Genomic DNA, 13,471 nt, shown 5'->3' with positions numbered 1-13,471 from the left:
AGGTCATGTGTCCCTGTGCCGGATGAGGCTTCCTGTGTGCGATCCTGCTCTAGTCTGCCCCCAGATTGGGGGGGGGGGGGGAGAATAGAGTGGATATTCCTGAATTCCTCCTTTCTGACAACCCTCCATCCTCAGCTCTTAAAATATGAGGCAGGGCAGTCAGGGCACAGGAATAGGGCACTACGGATGGACAGCACTCTCCTCTCTCCCCAGGGGCAGCTGACCTGGCCAGTTACCAGAAATGCTAGCGCTAGAAACTCACCCAGAGTCTGGACAAGGGTTTGGCCAATGTGTCTACCTCCAAGGCCAAAAGTCTGGATGGAGAGGGAGGACAGGCTGGCCCAGCAGCTGGCCACATTTCTCCAAACCCAACCCATAGTTCGGATGAAGACCTCGTCTCTCTATCCCACGGCGCTGACTGTAGTCACTGATTTCCAGTATTTCCTAATATTAATACGAGGCTGAACCATGTGAAAAGCCATCTGTAGGTCAAAAGTGGTTGCATATTGGCAATTTCGTATGGTTCGTGGTGCAGTCTAATCACTCTGGGAAAATCATGTTCTCTAGGAGATGGTAAACTCCCCGAAGGCTTGGACCTCTGTATCTCTCTCTAGCCAGTCTTTCTTAGTTTCTGGCCTAGGACATAGCAGAATCTTAGCTTCGGGAGATACTGAGCAAGAACTTCTTAATTGAACATCCAAGGCAGGTAAGGTGGGGAATCTGAGGACCCGTCCTACTCCGAAACCTTAAAAGTGGTTGTCTACAGGACAGGTTCCTTTATGACTCCCCACCTCTGGTCATCCTGGATAGAGGGATGGAACTTGGCCACAGGCTACTACCTTGTGCTAGACTCTAAGGTAAAGAGTTTGGTTTGAGCATTGAGAATTTTACCCCTTTGTGGGAAAGGAGTCTTGAATCGGAAATGCCTTTGTCCAAGCTTGGCTTCATTTTACAGTGGGGGAGACAAAGGCCCAGAGACATCACCACCTTAGTCAAGGTCACATAGTAGGCAAGAGTCCAGGTCACCAGTTTTCTGACTCCCAGTCCCATGCTCTTCTGGCAGGGGTGGCAGCACATGAGAACAAACTCTGCCCTGTCTGCCCCCTTTCAACTTCCTGTCTCGCGCTCTTACAGGCTCCCTAGCAAGACAGAAGGGGAATTGATGAAGGTATCAATAGCCCCCTCCTGCGTGAAAAGAGCCCTGAGTCATGCCAGGGTTTCCAGGGAGGGGAGAGAGACAGACAGAAAGAGAGAGAGAGAGAGAGAGAGAGAGAGAGAGAGAGAATGGCAGTCCTGTAAACCTGATCTCTCTCCAGAGCTGGGACCAGGCTGGAAAGGCGGGGGTGGAGAGTATGGTGATCTGGGTCACTGACAGTGCAGCTGGTACACGGTCCTTGCCAAGAAGGGGGGCCAGAAGGCCTTGCTTAGCCCAAGCATGAAGGCTTGGGGCAGGCACTGCCGAGTTCTTTCAGAATCACCAAATTACAGAATTCAGAAGGGATGCGAAAGCTTGGTCAGAAACAGCCTCAGGGCGATTGGTGGATTCCTCCTCTTACAGCCCGGGGCGTCCCCTCGAAAAGTAGGTGGGTGATTCTGGAAGCCTGCAGCTCTTAGGCTTCCTCAGCTGGCCCGTGGCCTGGTGAGGAAAGTCCTGCTCCCACCTGTTGCCCCTGGTCCAGCTGGCTGACCCATTGTGCCCCAGCTGCCCCCACCAGGAAAGGGAAAGCCCAATGCTGACAGCAGCAGGGAGAGAAGGAAGCCTCCCAGGGGCAACTACGTCATCAAGAAGGTCCCTCCAGGGGCGCCTGGGTGGCTCAGTCGGTTAAGCGTCCGACTTCGGCTCAGGTCACCATCTTGCGGTCCGTGAGTTCGAGCCCCGCGTCGGGCTCTGGGCTGACAGCTCAGAGCCTGGAGCCTGCTTCCGATTCTGTGTCTCCCTCTCTCTCTGCCCCTCCCCTGTTCATGCTCTGTCTCTCTCTGTCTCAAAAATAAATAAAACGTTAAAAAAAAATTAAAAAAAAAAAAAAAAGAAGGTCCCTCCATGTGCTGTGTGGGGCTGGAGGAGCTGAGTCACTTGCAAACCCCTTTGCCCCTAAATACTTTTGCATAATCTCTAAGCACGAGGATATGCTCCTATAAAACCATTATCATTACCGCTATGACATATTCCACAATTAACAATAATTATATATCATCTCATATCTGTATTAAAAGTTGTCCAATTGTCCCCAGGATGTCTCTTACAGTCTTTTTTTTTTTTTTAACCCAAGGTCCAGTTAAAGTTTACATATTGCAATTGGCTATTACGTTTCTTTTTTTTTTAATGTTATTATTTTTGAGAGAGAGAGTGCGAGCAGGGGAGGGCAGAGAGAAAGAGAGGGAGACACAGAATCTGAAGCGGGCTCCAGGCTCCGAGCTCTCGGCACAGAGCCCGACGCGGGGGCCCGAACCCAGGAAACGCGAGATCGTGACCTGAGCCGAAGTCGGACGCCTAACCGACTGAGCCCCCCAGGCGCCCCTGGCTATGATGTTTCTTTAGCTTCTTTACATCTAGACTGGTTTCTGTCTTCCTGCCCTTCTCCCCAAGCATATCATTTCAGGGCTTCTTTTAATGACCTTCACTTTTTTGAAGTCTCAATCAGTTGTCCTGTGGAATCGCTCACATTCTAGATTTGGCTTTGGTCTCCTCGTCATTAGGCTCCACAGACACATGTTTGGCGAGACTATAGCTGATGTGGCTGCATATAGAGCACATCAGGAAGAACTCACGCCAGGTGGTCCCACTACTGCTGATGTTTGGTCGCTTGGTTAAGACGGTCAGTGCCGGCGGGCGCCTGGGTGGCTCAGTCGGTTAAGTGGCCGACTTCAGCTCAGGTCATGATCTCGTGGTCCGTGAGTTCGAGCCCCGCGTCGGGCTCTGTGCTGCCAGCTCAGAGCCTGGAGCCTGTTTCAGATTCTGTGTCTCTCTCTCTCTCTGACCCTCCCCCGTTCATGCTCTGTCTCTCTCTGTCTCAAAAATAAATAAAGGTTAAAAAAAAATTAAAAAAAAAAAAAAAAAAAAGACAGTCAGTGCCGGATGTCCCCGTTGCAAAGACAGGTCTTTCTTTTTGCAAGGAGTAAGTAATCCACCAGGTGATACATTGAGATCAACCTTTCATCTAATGATTTTTGTCATTCATTAGCAAGCCCAGCCTGAACCAGTGACTATATGAGGGGCTGCAAACTAGTACATTTAAAGTTATTGCCTCCACCTTTCATTAGCTGGCATCCCTGTGTGAAGAGTGTTCCCTCCCTGCTCCACTTTCGCTGTCAGAATGGACATCTTTTATTCAGCGTCTTATAATCTATTACTGTTATTCTCTTCAACGTTCCGTGTGTCCCAAAATTGCCCTGTGGGAGCCCCTTGAAGCCAACTCCTGAGTCTTTTTGCCATGAGCACATGCTAGCTTTCTGGCATAACATGATTGAGGTGTACTTTCTCAGTCCCAGATTTAGAATCAGCCATTTCTCCATGGAGCACTGCTTCCTCTTAGGGGCAAGTGGTATTTAGAAATAAACATCTGGGCGTGAGGTGTGTTCTGTGCTACCGGGTAGCAGTACTTCTAGACCCTTCCAGCGAACAGACCTAGGAGATACATAAAAAATCACAGGGTTCTGCCTCACCCTCCCCCATTCCGTATTTTTGACTCCCTTCTTCCAGATCAAAACCCTGACTTCCAGAGATGTCAATATACTCATCTGATCTATCCTACAACAAACAAAAAACCGTTTCCAATTTATGATGCCAACACCATGACCGATAACACAATTAGAGAGTAAAGTTCAAGATTTTTTTTTGGTAGTGCTTTTTATCCTGAGAATATACATTCCACTAAGAGTCAAGGCATTAAACAAAAAGATTACTCGAATCAATCATTTTCTTTGTAGAGGAATCAAACTGATACTCAGGTTCATTGTTTCTGTTGTGGTTGGCTTTAGGGTTTGCTTTTTTCTTTCTTTTGGATCTATGTAACCAGGTAAACTATTTACCTGGTTCAGAAGTCAAAACTGTCTAAAATAGTAGCATTAGTAAAGTTTCATTGCCGTCTCTATCTTCTCTATCCTGTTCCTATTCACCCTACAGGGAACCATTTATATTAATTTCTGGTTTATCCTGTGTGTGTGTGTGTGTGTGTGTGTGTGTGTGTGTGTGTTTGCAAAAAGTATTCTGATTTCTCCTGTTTTCTCAACAAGAGTGCCATGCTCTATACACACACTCTTTTGCATCTTGCATTTTGCATTTAACAACATATCCTACAGGGATGCCTGAGCGGCTCAGTCAGTTAAGTGTCCGACTCCTGATTTCTACTCAGGTCGTGATCTCGCGGTTTGTGGGCTCAAGCCCTGTGTCAGGTTCTGTGCTGACAGCGTGGGGCCTGCTTGGGATTCTCTCTGCCTCTCTCTCTTAAAATAAGTAAGTAAATATTAAAAAAAATATATATCCTAGAAATCACAGCATGTAAGTTCACAGGGCTCCTACTCTTTTTTTTGGCTGCATAGTACTCCACTGTGTGGCCGTACTCCTGTTCATTCAGCCAGTCTGTTAAAGATGGGCATTGGGTGGTTTCCAGTGATTTCCTTTCCTGTTGCAAATATGCCTTAAAGAATCACCTTGTGCATATGTCTTTTTGTATCTGTGAATGTGCACTTTCTGGATAAATTCCTAGAAGTAGGATGGCTGGGTAAATGCATATGTCGTTTTGTTAGATAGTGCTAGCTTGCCCTTTGTAGGAGTTGTACCGGTTTGCACTTTGAGCACTGATTTTGCAACCTAGGTGGATCTTGCTAGAGCTGTTCTGAGCTGAGAGTTTCCCTGAGTCTGAGAGTCCTTGGTCCCACCAGTAAACACACTGCCTCGAGATCCTCTGGTCCTAGTGACCTGGCAGAAAGGCAAGAGCAAAGGGGTCTCACTGATTCCATTCCAGTTCATCATTCTGAACGGTCCCAGAGATTTCTTTCTTTTTTTTTTTTTTTTTAGTGTTTATTTTTTGAGAGAGAGAATGTGAGTGGGTGAGGGGTGGAGAGCGAGGGAGACACAGAATCCAAAGCAGGCTCCAGGCTCCGAGCTGTCAACACAGAGCCAGATGCGGGCCTCGAACCCACTAACAGTGAGATCATGACTTGGGCGGAAGTCGGACATTTACCTGACTGAGCCACCCAGGTGCCCCATATGTGAATGGTCCCAGAGATTTCTATACTTGGGAAACCAGAGCACAGAGAAGTGATGGGGCTGAAAACTTCAGCCAGAGAGGAGCTAGAGTGGAGAAGAAAGGAGGGATCCTTGGCCTTTGGTCGCCTGAGTCCTCACCTCCCTTTTCTCTCCTTTGGCCTCTGCACCATCCCACCCACCACTCCCCAACACAAATTGGTTCGAACCCCTCCTGTGTTGCTCCTGGGGAGCCCTTGGCTCTGGTCCTAACTTGATCCTGCCTGGTTTCCCTCTTCAACCCACATTCCTGTGGGCTGAACACAGAGAACTGGCTTCAGGTGGAGGCAGAATTCAAAAGTCCCTGTCATTTCTCTTTTAATATGTGCAGAGGAAATAAGTCAGTGGAACAAGACTGGCTCATACAAGGGAAAGAGGAAAGAGGAGACAAAGGGATGTTGGAAGAGGAAGCACCAAACATTCCACACAAGCCTTGGGGACTCCAGCTCAAGGGCCTGCTTCATTTCTATGACCCACTCTACAGAAAGGGGAAATGAGTGGGGAAAGGATATCACCCCGTCTGACCGAGTACCATTTGCGGATGATAGGAATGAACGCAAGTCCGAGGCGCAGGGAACCAGGCTGGCAAGAGTACTGTCTGAGGGCTAGGCTGGGGGAAAGACATCAAAGGGCTGGAAGAATTCCTCCACGAAGGCAATGAGGCCCAGGGTAGAGCATTTTTCTTCAAGGTCAAACCGAACACCTGGGTCAACCTAAGCCAAACACGACTCGTAGGTCCTGGGGAGCCAGAACGAACATCTTCCTTTCCTCCCTCCAAAGCTTCCTGGATCTGGAAGGCCCCACAAGGGCAGGGCTTATCCATGTCTTTGGGTGCTGGGTCCAAGACAGAGAACACAGGCAAAAAAGAGAAAAAGGGTCCATGAGGATTACCGGGAGAAGCTAAAGGGTGGCAGTTTCCCGTGGAGGGTTGAGTTGCCGACAAGGGGCAGCTGAGTCAGAGCCAAGCAGCCCCCAGTGCCCCTCTTCCTCTGAAGACCCTCCAGCCAACGATGCTGGGGAAGAGTGAGGCTCTCCAGTTATCATGGCTCAGGGACCTCCACGCCCTCCTCCTCACCGCTTTCCGTCTTCCAGCACTCATACCTCGGGCAAACTAACTGGGCGTTCCCATTTTGACTTCTCTTCAGACACCCAAGATCACAGAAATCGGACAAATCTGACTCAGCCACGCCCTCCCACCATTACAGTGGGTGCGGGCTTTCCATCGTGCGGCGGGGAACTGAAGCCCACAGGGCAAGCTAGGCAATCGGTCCCAGGATCTCCCCAAATGTCACTTCCTTCTTTCACCAAACATTGCCCAAGCACCTTAGAACGTGCCAGGCACCGCGCTAGGTGCTGGGAGCCCCGGGGCTAAGCCCGTGCCTCCGTCGACTTGCCCTTGAATCCGGCCAGGGACGCGGAGGAGGCAGCCGGACGGGGAGGGGACGGAGGCTCGGGGAGGCCGGGAGGCAGCAAACCTGAGCTCCGCGGCGGCTCGGAGCGCCTCCCGCGCAAAGTACTCTCCGGAGCGCGGAGCCGAGGGGGCGGGGCCGAGCTGCAGGAGGGGCCGCGACGGGGCGGGGCCGCCGGCAGCTTCGGGCCCCGGGGCCGCGGGTTTGGTGCGGCCAAGGCGGGAAGGGAGAGAAGGTGCCCCCAGCCGCCCCCGCCCCGCGACTCAAGGCCACAGCGGGTGGGGGGAGGGGTAGGCAGGCGCCTCGGTGTGCGCTAAATAGGGACCTGCTCCTCAGCGAGAAGCCCTCCCCGAGCCCACCAGAATCTGACCCTAGTCAGAAAACTGAAAATAGGAAGGCCAACTGCTGGGAGGGTGGGATTATGGGCCCCCGCCATGGAAGGGCGCGCGCGCGGGGGGGGGGGGGGGGGGCGTTGGTGATTTCGAGGTTGTACCTCGGCAAGATGGTGGCAGGGAGGATAGGGCTCCCCAGCAGGAGAAAAAAAAAAAAAAGGACTCCCCTCCTCCGCCCCCCCTTGCCTACAGAACAAGGGCATGGATCTTGTCTTGGGTCTCGGCCCCTGGGGAAGGCCTCATTCCCTTCTGGATCAGAAGACAAGGGTGCCCTTGGGGTGCAGTCAGATCAATCATCCAACGCCTCAAAATGAAAATTGATTCCTGTTGTTTCCTGGGCCCCCACTTAAGCTCTCCTCCAAGAGTCCTTTGCTTCCTTCTTCCCAGTTTCTAAGCTCCCACCTTTACCACCCCTCCAACCAAACCAGCTGGGGCAGAGGGCAGGTGCTTCCTCTCCCTCCCCACCCCAGACTGACCCCACTGATCTGTGGGGTCCAGGACCCACCTCCCGGAGCCCGCCCCCCATGTCACCACCCCTAGCCAACAGGGAACCAGGCTCACTAAGCCATCGGAGCCACCACCGCCTCCTGTCCTGCTCCTCCTCCACCTTCTCCCAGCCGGTCCGTCCGGACCCCTAGGCCCCTCTCCACGGCCTGTCCCTGCCTTGGATGACCCTCTCTTCCCTTTCTTCCAGAGAAAGAGGGCCCGGCGCTGAGGGGGCTGAAGCGGGGCTCGGTATAGGAAGGGCGAGAAGGGGCATCTCTGAGGAGGAGCTCCAGGAGGGAGAGGATCTGCAGCCTCCTGCCAGACACCCCACCCAGAGGAGGAGATGGCGCTGTAGCCTGGGATTCACTTCCCCTCCCCCGCCGCGTCAGTTGCGTGCCCGCGATTTCTCCATCTGACATCCCCCCTACCAGGCCAGCCGGCGCCGACACCGCGTCTGCAAGTTGTTGTAAGTCCGGAAGGAATGCCTGGGGGAGGCGCCTCTGGCCAGCCGAGTGCCCACTCGCTCCCAGGATGCGCAGGCCACTCCCGCGTTCCCCCCTCCCGCCCCCGCTGCTGGAGAGGAGCGGTGGGTCCTTCGCAGACCTGGGGGAGTGGTGAGGCGGGCCTCGCCTTGGGGAGGGTGCCAGCCGGCCTCCTCCACCCCAAGAGCCAGCCAAGTATGCGAGGGAGCGAGCGGGTTGCAGGAGAGCAGGAGCGACCAGCCCAGCCTTCATTTCCAGCTCTTCTGCAAGGGCGCAGTGGCCCAGGACGCTGAGGGACCCTCCCAAGGACGCCGGTGACCAACCCCCAGCCGCCCAACGCTCACCGGCCCCACAGGCACCGGCCTTGGATCTGCAAACTTTCCAACTTCACCCTCTGCTCTTTCCTCTCCTCCGGGACCCGAGATGTGTGGGGCGGTGCCCTCAGAGACACTCATACAGTTGGTTCTTGACGCTCGGCACACACTCAACAACAGCGGGGCGAGGGAACTCCCAGCTTTTTCCACAGCTAATTATAGACGTGAAAGTCTGAGGATGTTTTGCAAGCGGCAGAGAAACTGCTGAGGTTTCTCTACAAAGCTAAAGAAATTTAATTTGTGCACTCCCCTTCCCCATTCCCCTACTTCTCGGACCTCCGCCCACCCCCCAGTGAGCCCCTCGGCCGGTCCCCACGGCAGCCCCTCCTTCCTGTTGAAGATTTCTTACTCGGTTCTTTCTTTTCTTTTCTTTTTTTTTTTTTTTTTTTTTTTTTCCATCTCTCTTTGGGGCTTCGGAGAAAGGGAACAGACGCGGAAAATATTTTTGCAACAGTTTTCCATTCTGCGTCTCATTCCCAAGCCAAGGGGGAGGGGGAGGGCAGGAACGGATGGGGGAAAATAAATGCTTTTTCCAAAAGCTCAGTTTGGGTGTGAAAAAGACAGTCCCTCCATTTCCTTACCCCCACAGCCCAGGAATGACAAAAACTAGGAAAAGAGAAAGAAATCACTTGTTTGATTATATGGTGTCTCAGAACGGAATCTAGGAAACACAGTATTTGACAAATCTGTGCGCGCGCGCGCGCGCACACACACACACACACACACACACACACACACTCCAAACCCAGTCGCAAAAAACATGCCTAGGAAGAGGAAATTCAGGGAGTTTTTAGAAGCCATTGAGAGCAAAGAAAGAAACAAAGTTTGCAAATCGCGACTCAATTCATTCTCTGCAAGCCTACCTCTCTTTCTAGCACAGATCCAGGCTTCTCCAAGCGGGACTCTCCCTCCGGGTTTCCATGGACGGGGTGGGGTGGGGGTGACCACCCACCGGTCTCCCCAGTGTGGCAACCACGCTAGAGATGCTGGCTTTGCTCTCTTGCCTTTCCAGCTACGGCCGGGGAGTGGGCTGGGTCTCCTCCCCCAGCCCTCCCAAAGGGAAGGACCTCTCAGGTTCCTGGAAGAAAATGGGTGCAGGGGAGCTGGACGGGTGTCTCCGGCCTAGCTCTCTTCGGAGGGATCGTTTCCCAGGAAGTTCGTGCTCCCCTCCTCAACCCCCAGCTTTGGACGGTCTCAACAGCAGAGCTTTCTTAAGAAAATGCTTGTCATGGCAACAGCTCCAGCCAACTCGGGCCAGACTCCGGCTCACCAGCTCTCCCGGAGCAGTGCGGGAGGAGAAGGGGGAGGAGCGAGAGCTGGAACGGAGGTGGGGCTTGGCCGGAGGCCAGACCATTACTCTACTGTTAAGGTGGCCCGATTTGGAGCCGCAGCTGCTTCCTGGTTTGTCTTAAGGGGGAATGGCGAAATGGAGGGGAGAAATCCTCTCTCGGGTTTCCACCCTGCCCTTGATGTCACTTGTGGGAAGGAAAGTAAGGGTGGGGGGTTGGAGGTGGGAAGTGGATGTGGGTGGCGGTATTCAACCGTTGCTGGGTGGAGGGAAAAAAGGAAGCCTCTGCTGGCGGTTGGCTTCCTGCAGCTCCTACCGGGCCTTTCAACCTCTTAACTCACTCAGACCCAGAACCCAGAAGCCCAAGGTGTCTGCGGAAATTGTGCCACCCGCCGCCCTGCTCCGAACCCTTGCAGAAAAGGGGGCTCCCTGGAGGAGAAGGAATCGCCTTGGATGCACACAGGTACACAGCTTTGCTTACCCATAAATCTTAGCACACATCTCCTCACGCAGACTTCGCACACACAATCCTGGGTCATATTTTGCTCCCTCTTGCCTCTGTGACGACCAGAGGCCCATCCACAGTGCACGATAACAGCTGTCCTCTTTTCAGCCCTGCTATGTGTGGGCTAAAGCACATGGCATTGTTTCCAATACTCCTAGCCATCTTGGAAGGTACTTATTGTCCTCATTTCAGAGTTGAGGAAATTGAGGCTCAGTGGCTGGACCAAGGTTACACACCTGATTAATGACAGAGCCAGGATGCAAAGCCAAGTCAGACTGACTTCAAAGCCCACGGACCTTCCCGCTCTTGTATCATGCTCCGACACACATTTCCATTTTAATTTGCACACACGCAGACATCCACGCACACTTATATACAGCCTAGAAACTGTTAATCACACCTCCACAGCCACACCCCCACCAACATTGTGCAAGAGTACCACCCCTAGCTCTTGCCTGGATTTTGCTTGTGGCTTTCAAGTACAAACATGCACCATCAACTGGTTCACAGAACACATCTGTATTGACTGATATATTCCCACACCTACCTCAGCACACCCATCATTTGTATTCATATGCTTGTGGAGGGCAGGTTGACATACACTTCACAGGCTTGAGTTGTACACTGTGTAGTGAAGAAGGTGACCTACCAGAGCTTCAGGGGTTGGGGAAGAAGCCTCTTAGATCCTAACCAGCCCCTCAGGCTGCACCTGTCCTGCTTTGTATCCTGTCCTCCCAGCCCCAGGATGAAGAACCATTTGCACATGCAGAAACCGACTTGTGAATTACACTCCTAGGGTTTACTTTCCTCCTGGCCTTTACCATCCTCCCCAATTTCCTAACATTTGGGTCCTTCCCCCCGCTCCCCCCTCTTTATTTTCCTATCCTACTGTTTCTCAGTAACCCATCTGCATCCTATTTCTGACCTTGGGAAAGTTAAACAGATCAAAGGAAGGACATATTTTTAGACTTGTTGCGCTGGGCTCAGCGCTTAGAACTCCCGAATGTGGTGTGGGAGACTGCCTGCCACCATGCCATCACCATCTATCTTGGGAACCAGGTCTAAGATAATCCCCTGCCTGTCCCGTGCCTCTCCTCTCCAGCCCAGCTGGTGGAACGTTGCAGGGGTGTGGAGGGGACTTCAGGGTCACCTTCTAATGGAAACCATCTGTGGACTTCTTTTCCAAGTTTCACCCTCCTTGGCACTTAGAGGACACCAAGGGTGAGATGTGTCCTCTTTCACTCCCTGCCCCCCTCCCAACTTCTCTGGGCCCTCCCACCCCACTCCCCAGGGCATTTCCATGGAAGAAGCAGGGATAGAGACCATACCTTGTTACGGTTCAGAAAGTCCTACCAAAATGTCGGCTTCAGGAGCCCAGATCAATTTTGGGGGGGAGGAATGGGAAATGGGAGGAAAGGAATCAGCCGAACACAGCTTCAGATTTAATGGCTTGTCAGGCTCCCTGCTGGATTGCAATAACTTGACATTTTAAAGCCCAATGAGTGTCGCTCGGTCGCATCTTTATCATGAGAAAGCCGGTCTCCAGGATGGTGCTTTAAATGTATTAAAATATATTTTAAGCTTCTCTGCAGTGGCTGTGCGTGGAAGCATTGTCTAACTGTTCAGTAAACTTGTCTTGGGGGAGTAACAATTTAGGCCAGATGTGTGGTCCCATTAAAGGAGAAGTCTACTTTGGCCGCCTGGCAGGTGGGGGCTGGAACATGCTGCCAGTTCATAGCCAGTTAGTATTTGAAAGGCAAGATCCTTTCTTCAAACTCCCTGGGTCCCAGGGAGATAGGCCCTATTGGGGAGGTGCCACCAAAGAGGATCTTAGGTGTGTCCCACCTCTGGCTGGCTGGGATTCATGGGCAGACCGGGAACATGGCTTCCACGGTAGCCTCTAGGTAGATCCTCCCTTCTCTCAGAGCCTAGTGCTCCCCCTGCCCAGGTGGGGGCTGTGGGATAAGAGAAGAGGAACCTTCCACCCTATTCCAACCCCCCAGCCCTTGTGTAGGCGGGAGACAAGGATGTGAGAGGGTAGGTCAAGGTGGCTCTAGGGCAGCTGCAGCCTGGTGTCTATAGCTGAGCCAGCCACCGAAACCTGTATTTTCTGGAAACCAAGAAGCCTCGGTGCCTTGTTTCTTCCAGCAGCAGGCTTGAGGTCTACGACACTGGAGTTGCGCCCCTTCTCCCTACCATGGCAAGAGGGAGGGCACTGCCTCCAACACCAGAAGTTCCTGATTGGGCTGTTGTGTATGGCTAGCTGCCCTAGCCTCTGAATAGCCCCTTTTTCTTCTTATCCACACTGCCCCCTTGACCTTACACGTTCTCTGCTTCATTAGTTCCAGCCTGGCTTTCCTCAGCTAGGCCATGGCGTCCGCAGAGCAGGCCGGTTGTGGCAGGGAGGCCATCACTGTGGACCCTGTCCCCACTCCTCCTCTCACTTGAAGAAAATGCAGTCGACCTTGTCTCTCCCTTAGGTGCTGAACATAATATGCTCCTCTGGCCTCTTGCGAGCTTCCATCTTGAGGTTCCCAAATCACACTTGCTGTTTGCCCTCACCTCCCTGGAATGCAAGCTGCATCTCTCCCTTCTGGAGGCATCTGCTGTCTAGAACAGCAACCATCCTCCCCGCACCCAGACCCGCTTCTTTAAGACGCTCTTTCTCCTCACTGTTAACATGGGGACTGTCATTTTATTAGAGGTCCCACCACTACTTGACCCAAACTGAGCCAGCTACATCCTTTCCTGAGGTTCTTGAACCTAAGACCACAGAGAGGACAAGTCTTGATTCCCTCCAGCAGTGTGCATCGTGAGGAGTGAGGCTCTGGAATTATCAGCGGCCATGTTTCCTGCACATGGAAGAAGGTTGCCAGTGGGAAAGAACAAAGCTTAGGTGGGGAGAGAGGCCAAGAGGAAAGGTGAAGAGAGGCCTGGCAGCGTCTGAGTCAACTGTATCTCGTATCCTACTGTGCCCTCCCCGTTCCTACAAATGAGTTAGTTACATGACTCATTTATGCATGCATAAGCTACACTAAATTGGGTTTTTGTCCCTTGTATTAAGTAATATAGAAAGTAACGTAGGGGGGCCTGGGTGGCTCGGTCGGTTAAGTGTCTGACTCTTGATTTCGGCTCAGGTCATGATCTCACGGTTGTGAGATCAAGCCCCGAGTCTGGCTCTATGCTGGGTGTGGAACCTGCTTAGGATTCTCTCCCTTTCTGTCTTCTCTGCCCCTCCCGCACTTGCACACATGCTCTCTCTCCCTCTCTCTCTGTGAAAAAAAAATTAT

At 52.5% G+C, this 13,471-nt stretch overlaps 1 protein-coding gene across 12 annotated transcripts in view; it reads right to left on the bottom strand.

Annotated features, from left to right (window-relative positions):
- ATP2B4 (ATPase plasma membrane Ca2+ transporting 4) overlaps window positions 1–9,689 on the bottom strand; it is a 98,133-nt gene extending 88,444 nt beyond the window's left edge. For 5 of the 12 annotated variants that reach the window (XM_060644165.3, XM_060644164.3, XM_078440672.2 and 2 more), the window contains exon 1: window positions 9,252–9,688. The gene's annotated coding sequence lies outside the window, so the exon portion shown is untranslated. Of the gene's footprint in view, window positions 1–7,960; window positions 8,331–8,358; window positions 8,669–9,251 lie in introns of those variants that run through there. The other 7 variants (XM_060644174.3, XM_060644171.2, XM_060644172.3 and 4 more) reach the window with 3 other exon arrangements.
- Window positions 9,690–13,471: the final 3,782 nt, after the last annotated feature.

The sequence above is a fragment of the Panthera onca genome, chromosome F1, assembly GCF_046562875.1.
Source record: "Panthera onca isolate mPanOnc1 chromosome F1, mPanOnc1 haplotype 2, whole genome shotgun sequence".
Taxonomy (NCBI): domain Eukaryota; kingdom Metazoa; phylum Chordata; class Mammalia; order Carnivora; family Felidae; genus Panthera; species Panthera onca.
The sequence above is the reverse complement of the archived record's forward strand: the minus strand, read 5'-3'. Positions and strand labels throughout refer to the sequence as shown.